The 9,461-nt window shown below is 36.2% G+C and overlaps 1 protein-coding gene across 2 annotated transcripts in view; it reads right to left on the bottom strand.

Moving 5' to 3' along the window:
* LOC120776624 (laminin subunit gamma-1) overlaps window positions 1-2,123 on the bottom strand; it is a 48,634-nt gene extending 46,511 nt beyond the window's left edge. The window contains exon 1 of one of the 2 annotated variants that reach the window (XM_040107423.1): window positions 1,993-2,123. The gene's annotated coding sequence lies outside the window, so the exon portion shown is untranslated. The remainder of the gene's footprint in view (window positions 1-1,992) is intronic. The other variant, XM_040107425.1, reaches the window with a different exon arrangement.
* Window positions 2,124-9,461: the final 7,338 nt, after the last annotated feature.

The following is a 9,461-nucleotide window of genomic DNA, read 5'->3' as shown; positions in this document are numbered from 1 at the left end:
TATGTGCCACGAAAACTGGTCGATCAAAATCTAGTTTCTGTATGAGAAGCTTATTTCTTATGCAAAATATGGTCACGAAATTTGGTAACAAATACCAAATTTCAAAGACATCGCTGCAATATCCGAACAAATTGTTTAAAGAAGATCCTTACAGCATATCTTTGGCATACAAACTGACCGATCAAAGTCCAGTTTTTGTATGGAAAACTTTTTTTATTTGACAAGATGTGTTCAAATCAAATTTTTCATAGATTATTATTCAAGGCAACGTAAAAAGTTTTAAATAAATGTTTTAGATAAGGCCACTGTACTATACTGTGATTCAAACAAAATCCTCTACCAAATAAGAAAAACAAGAGAAACGTTAACGTTAAAAGTGTACAAGAAATTCTGATCAAGGTGAAGATCTTCTTGTAATCTTTTAACGATAATCTTTTCACTTGCTTTTTTTTTTTGGAAAAGTAAATTTGAATTACATTTTAAGCCTTTTTTGGTGTCAATTTTTGTATTGAGTAAATAATCTTTGAACCAGCAAGTTTTTATAAAACATGAGCACATTTGAAATAGAAGATCATCGAGGTATCGAGAGGAGGATCAGTTCGGTATGGATATATGGTTTATGGTTTAAAATTTAATTGTCTTTTACAGTCTTTTGTTCTGAAAGAGTATATAGTACAACGTAGAAATCTTTCTGTCACACTTTAGTAGATAACATTTGAGTCTAATCTCTGCGTCAACTTCACAAATTGCTAAATTATTAGTTTTGAATATGATTTATCGCATTTCTTTTTTTTCCTTATTTCCAAACCAAGTTCATCACTGTTTTTACACGTTTGTTTTTGTCTTCTTCCGCGCGTGTTTTTCTGCAATTTTATTGTATACTTTGTTTTTGTCAACACTTTTGTATCTGCTACTTTTCCATTTTTCTTTTTCACACAGCGTTTCTCACACCTTTGAGCGTGATCGCTTATTGAGCGGTATCTGCGCTGATCGGCGTGACACGGCGCTCTCAGCGGCACAGGTAACACTGCGGCGAGCAAGAGAAGTTTGGAGACTCGTGTCAGGCGATCTTTCGCACACACGTTGGCTCGTCTTACCAAGATCGGCCCTTGTTACTCCCTACAACTTCTTTGCTCACTGCGCTCGCCGCGCTCAGCCACAAAAAGGCAGGGCAAATGCACGCGAAGTCGAAATCAAACGAAATGCGCCGGTGAACTATGTTTGTATGCACGCAGCAACAACAAAAACATTATGTTTTATGTGCAAGTGGTATCGGCTTGTTGTTGTTGTAATGCAGTTTTTCGTAGCATGCACTTATTTTTCACTTATGTTTTTGTTTTTTGATTTTTTGTTGGTGTTTTTTTGTTAGCGTGTTTTCTTTGCTTTGCTTTTTTGGGTTGAACGGAATTTCGGTTCCACGAACTTAATATATTGGCGTGTAATTGTAGACATTTTTTCGTTTTCTTTCAAATCTGCTCATATGCACGTAGATTTTGTAGGCACACACACACGTAAACACTATAAAGCATGAATTTATTAATTTGAAATTTTTGTGTGTTAAATTTTCGAGTTTTCGAAAATCTTTTTATAATTTTCGAAAAATATTTTTCGAATTAATTAAAATATTTCCTCCGTAAAATCTTTCGTTCCAGCATTTTTAGTTCACTGTGTACACATATGAGGGATTTTATAGCACTGTAGCTCCGCTATGGGTCACACATATGTATGTATGTATGTATGTATGTATATACAAATATTAAATTTTCAATATTGAATTGGCTTTCTGTTTCCTTTAAAGTTTCACAATTTCTTTTTTTTTTTTGCTTTGCACTTTCTTTTCTTCGCACTTTTGGGCCAAGAACCTTTTCCTGCGCTTCATACATTAGCAGGCGCCCGTTGGCCTGTCACCATTTCCGACCGATATCATTATTCACCCACACACACATATACACACAAACACTTGCTATATACATATGAGTAGCTCATTTGAACCTTCTTTGCTAGACAGTGGTGCCACTGCTTTTATTTTGTTTTTTTCAATATTTTTTTTTGTACTTCACCAGCAGCGCACCGAGCCGTCCCTTAACCAAAATCCAATCCGTTCCGTAGTTATCCGTGCGCTTGCTCCGCCGTCCAATGCTCAACTGATTTGTGTTGCTCGCCGTCGAGTCGCTTGAAACTCTACAAGATCCCGATTACGTTGCGCTGCCATGGGTTTGGTCACTTGGCCGCTTGTGCGCGCCGCCACCAAGCATATTCCCCTACACATAGGCTTGAATGTATATATATCTATATACTTGTGTGTGTCTCGCCTCATGCCGCATCTCAGCGCTATGATTGTGACTTCTCACAAATCCATCCATTGTGCGATCACATGTTGCTGTTGTTTTTGCCATAATGTACAATACACCAGTTTGTTTGTTGTTTTGTTCGCGCCGATAAATGAGTTTTGAGTTTGTTTTGTGTGTTGGCGGTATGTACTTAGCTCCGCTCGTATTTGATATCTTTGCAGTTATGTATATATATGTGTGTGCGAGTGTATGGTTGCCAGACGCGCTCTCGTCATTGGATCTTTGAAGATCGGCTGTTGTACTACAAGCCTTTTCTTACTACAAGTAGTACATGAAATTATCATATGAGATATTGAGGAGGCACAGCAATCCTTCGTGGTCGAATTTCTGCATATTCAACTTTTCGCGTGATAAAGATGTGAAAACAAGCATACTCTAGCATTTTGAGAATTTGTTTTCATTTGAAATCTTTCAATCTACTTTGCAATGGCTGCGGAACTGACAGTTCTTGAGGGAAAAGTAAGTGTAGTTCTTTTAGATGATACCTGAAACGTTTAGGCTTAAGAACTGGGCCTATCCACTGCTCATTACGATCTTAACGTCTTATCTGCCTTCTTTAAGTAATAGAACAGCTTAAGAATACATTTTGAGCACAGAAGAGGAAGCTGCAAACATGTCAGATCACTGAATCCGGACTATGAGGGGTGCCTCTTGATCCATCCATCGAACACCTGCGTAGTGGGGCTTGTATGCACCCAGTTAAAGAGTATAATGAGTTCCTCTCCAAGCAGTTCCTGCTGGGATGCGATCGCAGAAATTATCCCTGCAGTCACCTGCTTGGAGCGGAACCGCCTCCTGGGAGCATCAAGAGGTCCTTCCTCAACTACGTCAATGACATGAAACAATGCGCCGACCAAACTTCGGACTCAACTAACTTCAGATTTGCAAAGACCGCCGTTCATAGTGGATTCATACATAGTGCCATTAACGCCTTCAACGACTCCCTTTCAGTGAATGGCGTATTTGAAGTCAAACCACCACCCATTACAGACGAAGAGCTCAAGTTGCCGCGGGAAACGAAAGTAACCCTTGCGCAGCTTCGTTCTGGATACTGTAGCAGGTTATACTCCAACTTATCTAGAATAGGCCCTGACATATCCAACATATGTCCAGCGTGCAATGAGTCCCCACATGACGCTAGCCAACTTTTTGCATGCCCTGCTAACCCTACACACCTGACACCTTTCTCCTTTTGGTCGGACCCCGCCGAAACAGCACGTTTCCTGGCCCTATCGTTGTATGACATCAATGACTACTTATCTAATCCTTATAATCCTAAACTGGATTAGGTTTCCGGTCCAACTATAACACCAACAACCTTATGTACTAAATAGGGCTAGACCAGTTTCAATCGAAAGTTCGACGTTAAGTCATATAGATGGACAGTTATTAAGGCTAAAACGAACGATATGCTTATAGTATAGAGGTTGAACTAACTAGCTTCGATTTAACAAAGTGCCTTACTATGAATCTTGGTAAGCGCCTGTCAAAGAGCATACTCTACTGATAAAACCTTTTCAAATTTGGAAGAAGCTGTGATCTAGTCTCTGCATAATACTTCTATTCCATATATTTATTGATTTGTATTGTCTCTCCATTCAATTTAAAGTTCCCGAAATTTACGTAAAATCATCTACTCAACTGTTTTGAGTCGAAAGTCGCCAAATATAGTACATATACATATACCGTATTTATTGATATGACTTCATGGTAGAATACTTCGAATATTTTATAACACTTATAATGCATTTACAACACCTGTAATGCATAAAAATCAAAGGTGTCTGCCGTACAGCTTCAGAAAAATATACAAAGCTTCTTTAATATCTCACAGCATCAGCAGTTAATATGAGCTTTCTGTTTGCGTACGTGGAGATGGCAACCCGACACCGTCGTAGACGTTTATTTACATACAGCGAAGTAGTGATATGCACGAGCGTATGTTTGTATGTAATTTATGTTCTTTTAGGATTTCATTAACTAAGTAAATAGTAATTATGTACGCTTTGTTATGTTTTTCATCTCTCACATTAGGCGGTTATCGTAAACTGCAATGGAGACTGCAGAGAATCGGTTTAAAAAATTAGAACAAAAGTCGAGCGGACGGACTTATATAAACATGTTTTTATATACTATGAATGAAATTTACATCTTATTCAGTAGTGTCGTATGGTAACTCAATATAACCTCAGATTGTATCGGTGCAGTGAAGGAAACCAGGTATGCCCATATAAGCTGAGCTCCTTCCATCGAACTCGAGTATATGAATTCTCACATTATTTTACATATTTTTTCTTTTTTAAATGCGGTTTCGAGCGCATACAATTTTTAGAACTCTATCGTAATGTGTCTTACAATAGTTTGATAAATCATAAAGGGATAAGTTAGATTCCGTTGCTGATCCCGCGTCGGGGATTACGGAGATTTCACTTAGGCAGCTCAAGTACCGATATTTTGAGATGGTTGTGAAAACAACTTGTTATGAATCTAAGGATTCCATATATTACTGAAGAGCTTTGAGTCTGCTACTCAGCTGTCGAGATAAAAAAGGAAAATATTATTATTAGAGCTTATTATTAGAGACTATTTTTTTTTTTTTTTATTCTTCGACGCATACCACTTTTTTGATTTCGTAAGGAGTTATGTAGTTATGCTGAACCAATGTTCTTGGAAATTCTCTTTTGACGCCCTTGACCAATTTTTTGTTTCCTTATTAGAATAAGAGACACCTTAATAAGAATTTTATTGTCAAATAAGCATGTCGTCACCAGTGAGTCCTATGAATATATAATATAAAGGCCTTAGGATGGTAGAATGCAACACTAAAAGACCCTCAGTTGAAGATATAACATAAGAGCCATAAGAAGTAGTACATACATCATACAACACTTAAAGGCCCTCACTTAAAGTAGGACTAATGTGAGATTCGCCATAGAGCCAGTGACTTAAAGCAGGACTCATATGAAATTCGTCATAGACGCAATAGACGCAGCGACTTAAGCACTTGCCAGCCAAATTCAAAATTTGAAGAACAACTCAAACAGAAACCCATACAAAATTCGAAGAGTGCACACATATATACACAGTGATTAAGTTTATTTGAACAGTTAAATTCACCGACAAATATTTGTTTGACATTCAATAGTTTTAGCTCTATAGCTTCCAGCATAGCGACGGTCGGTCGGTGGCTTCGCTCAACTTGTTGATTTTATTACGCGCTCAAATGCTTCAACCGCTATTTCCTCTCGTCTTATTTCTATAGATGCCTTAGCGTGCTAAAAATAAAAAAAAAAAAACGGCATTAAGGCAACATCCGAACGGTCGCTAACTCAGCGCCGATCGATGCCTTTGGACATTTGATGAATTTATGTACTAAGTAAGAAGAGATTGCACGCGTTTCAGTAAAGTTTTGCCGCCATATGGCTTGATGTGGTACTGCATACATATATCTATATGTATATAATATAATGTATGTATATAAATATATTTCTTATGCTCATATAGTATATATGTAGTATCTGTAGTCTCATATGAATGAAAAGCGAAAGTAAGTAAGACGATTGCGTGCCCAAACGTTCGCTTACTCGGACGGATTTCTGCTTAGAATGGTGTCAGCTAAACGCATAACTTGTGGAAAGGGGGATAAAGGTTATCGCACAGCAAACATTATGATCACTGATAAGAGTTCATTGTGCCGTCTTACGCATCAAAACTATGAAAATTAGAATTATTTTAGGCTTTCTAAAATAATTTTTTGTGAAATTCTGTGGAAGAAGTGAATTTAAACGGATTACACAATATATTTATAGAAAAACAAATACTATAAACATAGCTATTTATATGAATGAGTTTTTAGGGTCAGTCTTTTTACATTTCCGGAATACCAAATTTTTCGTTCAAGTCTTTTATTTTATGGATAGGCATGGATATGAGTAAGTAGAGGCTCTTTAATGAGATTCTCATATGAAATCCACAAAACTATAAAGCAAATATTACTTTAAGCATCCTTTTCGTATACAAGATTGCACAAGTAGGGTCCATATTAGAACTCACAATTCTCAAAGCAGTGCAATTTTTCGTCTGCATCAGCGCTTTTTATTGTACCTAGAGAATAGATCCAGTGAAAAGAAAACAACCTTACTGGTTCAAGGGTGGAGAAGAGTTAGAGCGCTTAGATACTTAAGGAAAACTCCCAAAAGCTAATTAAATGCTTCGCCCAAATATTTATTATTATTTCACAGATTTTGATACGATTTCTTATAAGCAAAATTATGTGATGAGGCAACAAAGTGGTAAACTGTTAAATTTTCGTAGTAATTGTTTAGAAAAATAATTCCTTCATTCATGATGCCACGACCTAATGTATTCTTCTTTCAGACGTTCCACAAAAAAATGCCATAGCGAAACTGTGGTATTCTCTATTTCTGTTCAACCTAATTTTTCAGCACTTTTTTTCACATAATCAAGTTCACGAACTGCTCGCTCAATTTTAAATTCTTAAGCTTGAAGAGAGTCTGGTTTATTGCTAAAGACAAATTACTTCAAATAAAGGGTAGTCTAAAGGTATAAAATCCCAACTTCTTGGCGGCCAATCAATGGCACAATTTCTTGAAATAATCGAATCTATAAACTTTTCGTGCAATAATTCGGTTTTTGCACGTGCTGTGCGGCACGTAACCAGGTCTTGCTGGAACTAGACTTTGACAAGATAAAGGTCTTCCAATTGCGGCCATAAAAAGTTGGTTATAATCAATAATATATTGCTCTCCATTGACAATAACGGTGTCAACAGCTTCATTTCGAAAGAAGTACGGTCCGATGATTCCACCAGACCAAAAACCGCAACAAAAATCGTATCATCCTTATTCGAAAGCCTGGTATGTTAATAGTGTCTGTTCGGCAGTGCTCGATAACAATGTATATCTATAATAAAAAAGAGCTGAATTTTTAATATTCATAGTAATGTTGACAGTCGTCGAACCACTTCTGAGAGGTTCTGGGGTTTCCTAAAATAGGCGATTTTGGCGTGTGTCTTTAGTTCAGTTCCTTTCCGCATAGTTTTTCATAATTATATCCTGAACAGAGTACATATAGGTTATATATACCAAAGTGATCAGGGTGACGAGTAGAGTCGAAATCCGGATGTCTGTCTGTCCGTCCGTCCGTCTGTCCGTCCGTCTGTCCGTTTGCAAATGTAACTTGAGTCATTATATCCTGAACAGAGTCAGAAACACTAAATTTTACGGAAGAAATGGTAAAAGGAAGCTGCACCCATGCTTTTTTTAAAAATTGAAAATGGGCGTGGCGCCGCCCACTTATGGACCAAGAACCATATCTCGGGAACTACTTAAACGATTTCAATGAAATTCGGTATGTAATATTTTCTTAACACCCTGATGACATGTACGACAAACTCGCAACGTCGATCAGTTGTTGACATCGTCCAAGATTCTGCACCATACAGCAGGATGGGAAGTATGAGTGACTTATAGAGTTTGTTTTTTGTTTGTCGAGAGAGGACTTTGCTTCTCAATTGCCTACTCAGTCCGAAGTAGCACCTGTTGGCAAGAGTTATCCTGCGTTGGATTTCTAGGCTGACATTGTTGGTGGTGTTTACGCTGGTTCCAAGATAGACGAAATTATCTACGACTTCAAAGTTATGACTGTCAACAGTGACGTGAGTTCCAAGTCGCGAGTGCGACGACTGTTTGTTTGATGACAGGAGATATTATAGCATATAGCTTCCTTAAAAACTAAACGTTCAAAATCATTTTGCGAAAGGTATTATTATTTATAGGACTTTGCTTGCCACTAGGAGTAAAACTTTCATTTAGAGAGATTTGTATGATCTTGTTAAGTTAAGATGTCCATCAATTAAAGTTCCTCGTACAGTTTTTGCCTAAAAGCCATAATCTAGAATTAAATGTTCTATGTATGATGTTATGACCCTCTGGATAGTAACATGGCATATAGCACATTCGCCTATATTTGGTTTAATGTTATATTATTAAAATTTTGTTAATAATTAATTAAAAATCTCTCGAGTTCAAGCACTTTTAGTTATCTGAAAGGTTTTCGCACTTTTATTAGCTGGTTAAAGCGATGGCACAACTCGGGTCTTATTTTGATTGGAACGAGAAGAAAAAAACTGAATTTCTTAGTGAATCTTTTGCATAAATACAGAGTTTATATTTTTTTAATTAATGAAGCTTCATTATTCAAAAGATAATTTTGTTAAATATCAAGAGAATTAAAAAATACTTGTATATATATTTAAAAATTTCTAACAGGAAAACTTCATCTATTCACAATTATACATACATTTTACCATAGACACAAACCACAATGAATTACCCTATGCATTTACCATTTCAACTGTATTTGCTAGTTCCGGTTCAGCGGAGTGTGTCTTCGCTTATGTGTAATACAAAAAAACATTGCTATAAAATGTGTATGTTTCCTGAGCCTTATTCCAAAAAAGAAGAAGATTCCAAAAATAGAAACCAGCTGGTAAGTTGGTAATGAATTTACCCAGATTTTTTTATAACAAAATCATAAAAATAATTTTTGTATATTATATAAATGTCATAATTATGTTTCGTACAACATGTATGGTCCAAAGTTCAAGCAGATCTCAAATTTGATTTATAATTTAAATTATATGTTTATAGATATTTCAAGACCGCTTTTTCTTTTTAATTGAAATTAAGAAAAAAAATATCCCTATTATAATATAATTATCGTACAAGAATCCACAGTGTTGGTTATTTTCCCAAACTTGTGGTCGTTTTTGCCCTACCAAAATTCGATTTTTGATCAGTTCAGAAAACTGGTCACTTTATAGAGTATTATATACAAAACACGCAGAATTTGACCCTGATCGGATCATTTGTCTCCGACTCAAGCAAATTAGAAAATGTTATTTCGAGAAAAATAAAAAAACCTTCTGGTGAACTGATAGAGCTGCTTGAACTTAGGTTTGGAGTTACATTTGAGAAAACATTTAGTCAAAAACTATTTGTAACATCGATTTAGAACTTTAGTATGTTGTTGTTAAGGGTATAACCTTTAGAAAAATAAAAAATTCACATGAAGTGTGTCCATTAATTA

This window comes from Bactrocera tryoni, chromosome 5 (assembly GCF_016617805.1).
Source record: "Bactrocera tryoni isolate S06 chromosome 5, CSIRO_BtryS06_freeze2, whole genome shotgun sequence".
In the NCBI taxonomy this organism is placed as follows: domain Eukaryota; kingdom Metazoa; phylum Arthropoda; class Insecta; order Diptera; family Tephritidae; genus Bactrocera; species Bactrocera tryoni.
The sequence above is the reverse complement of the archived record's forward strand: the minus strand, read 5'-3'. Positions and strand labels throughout refer to the sequence as shown.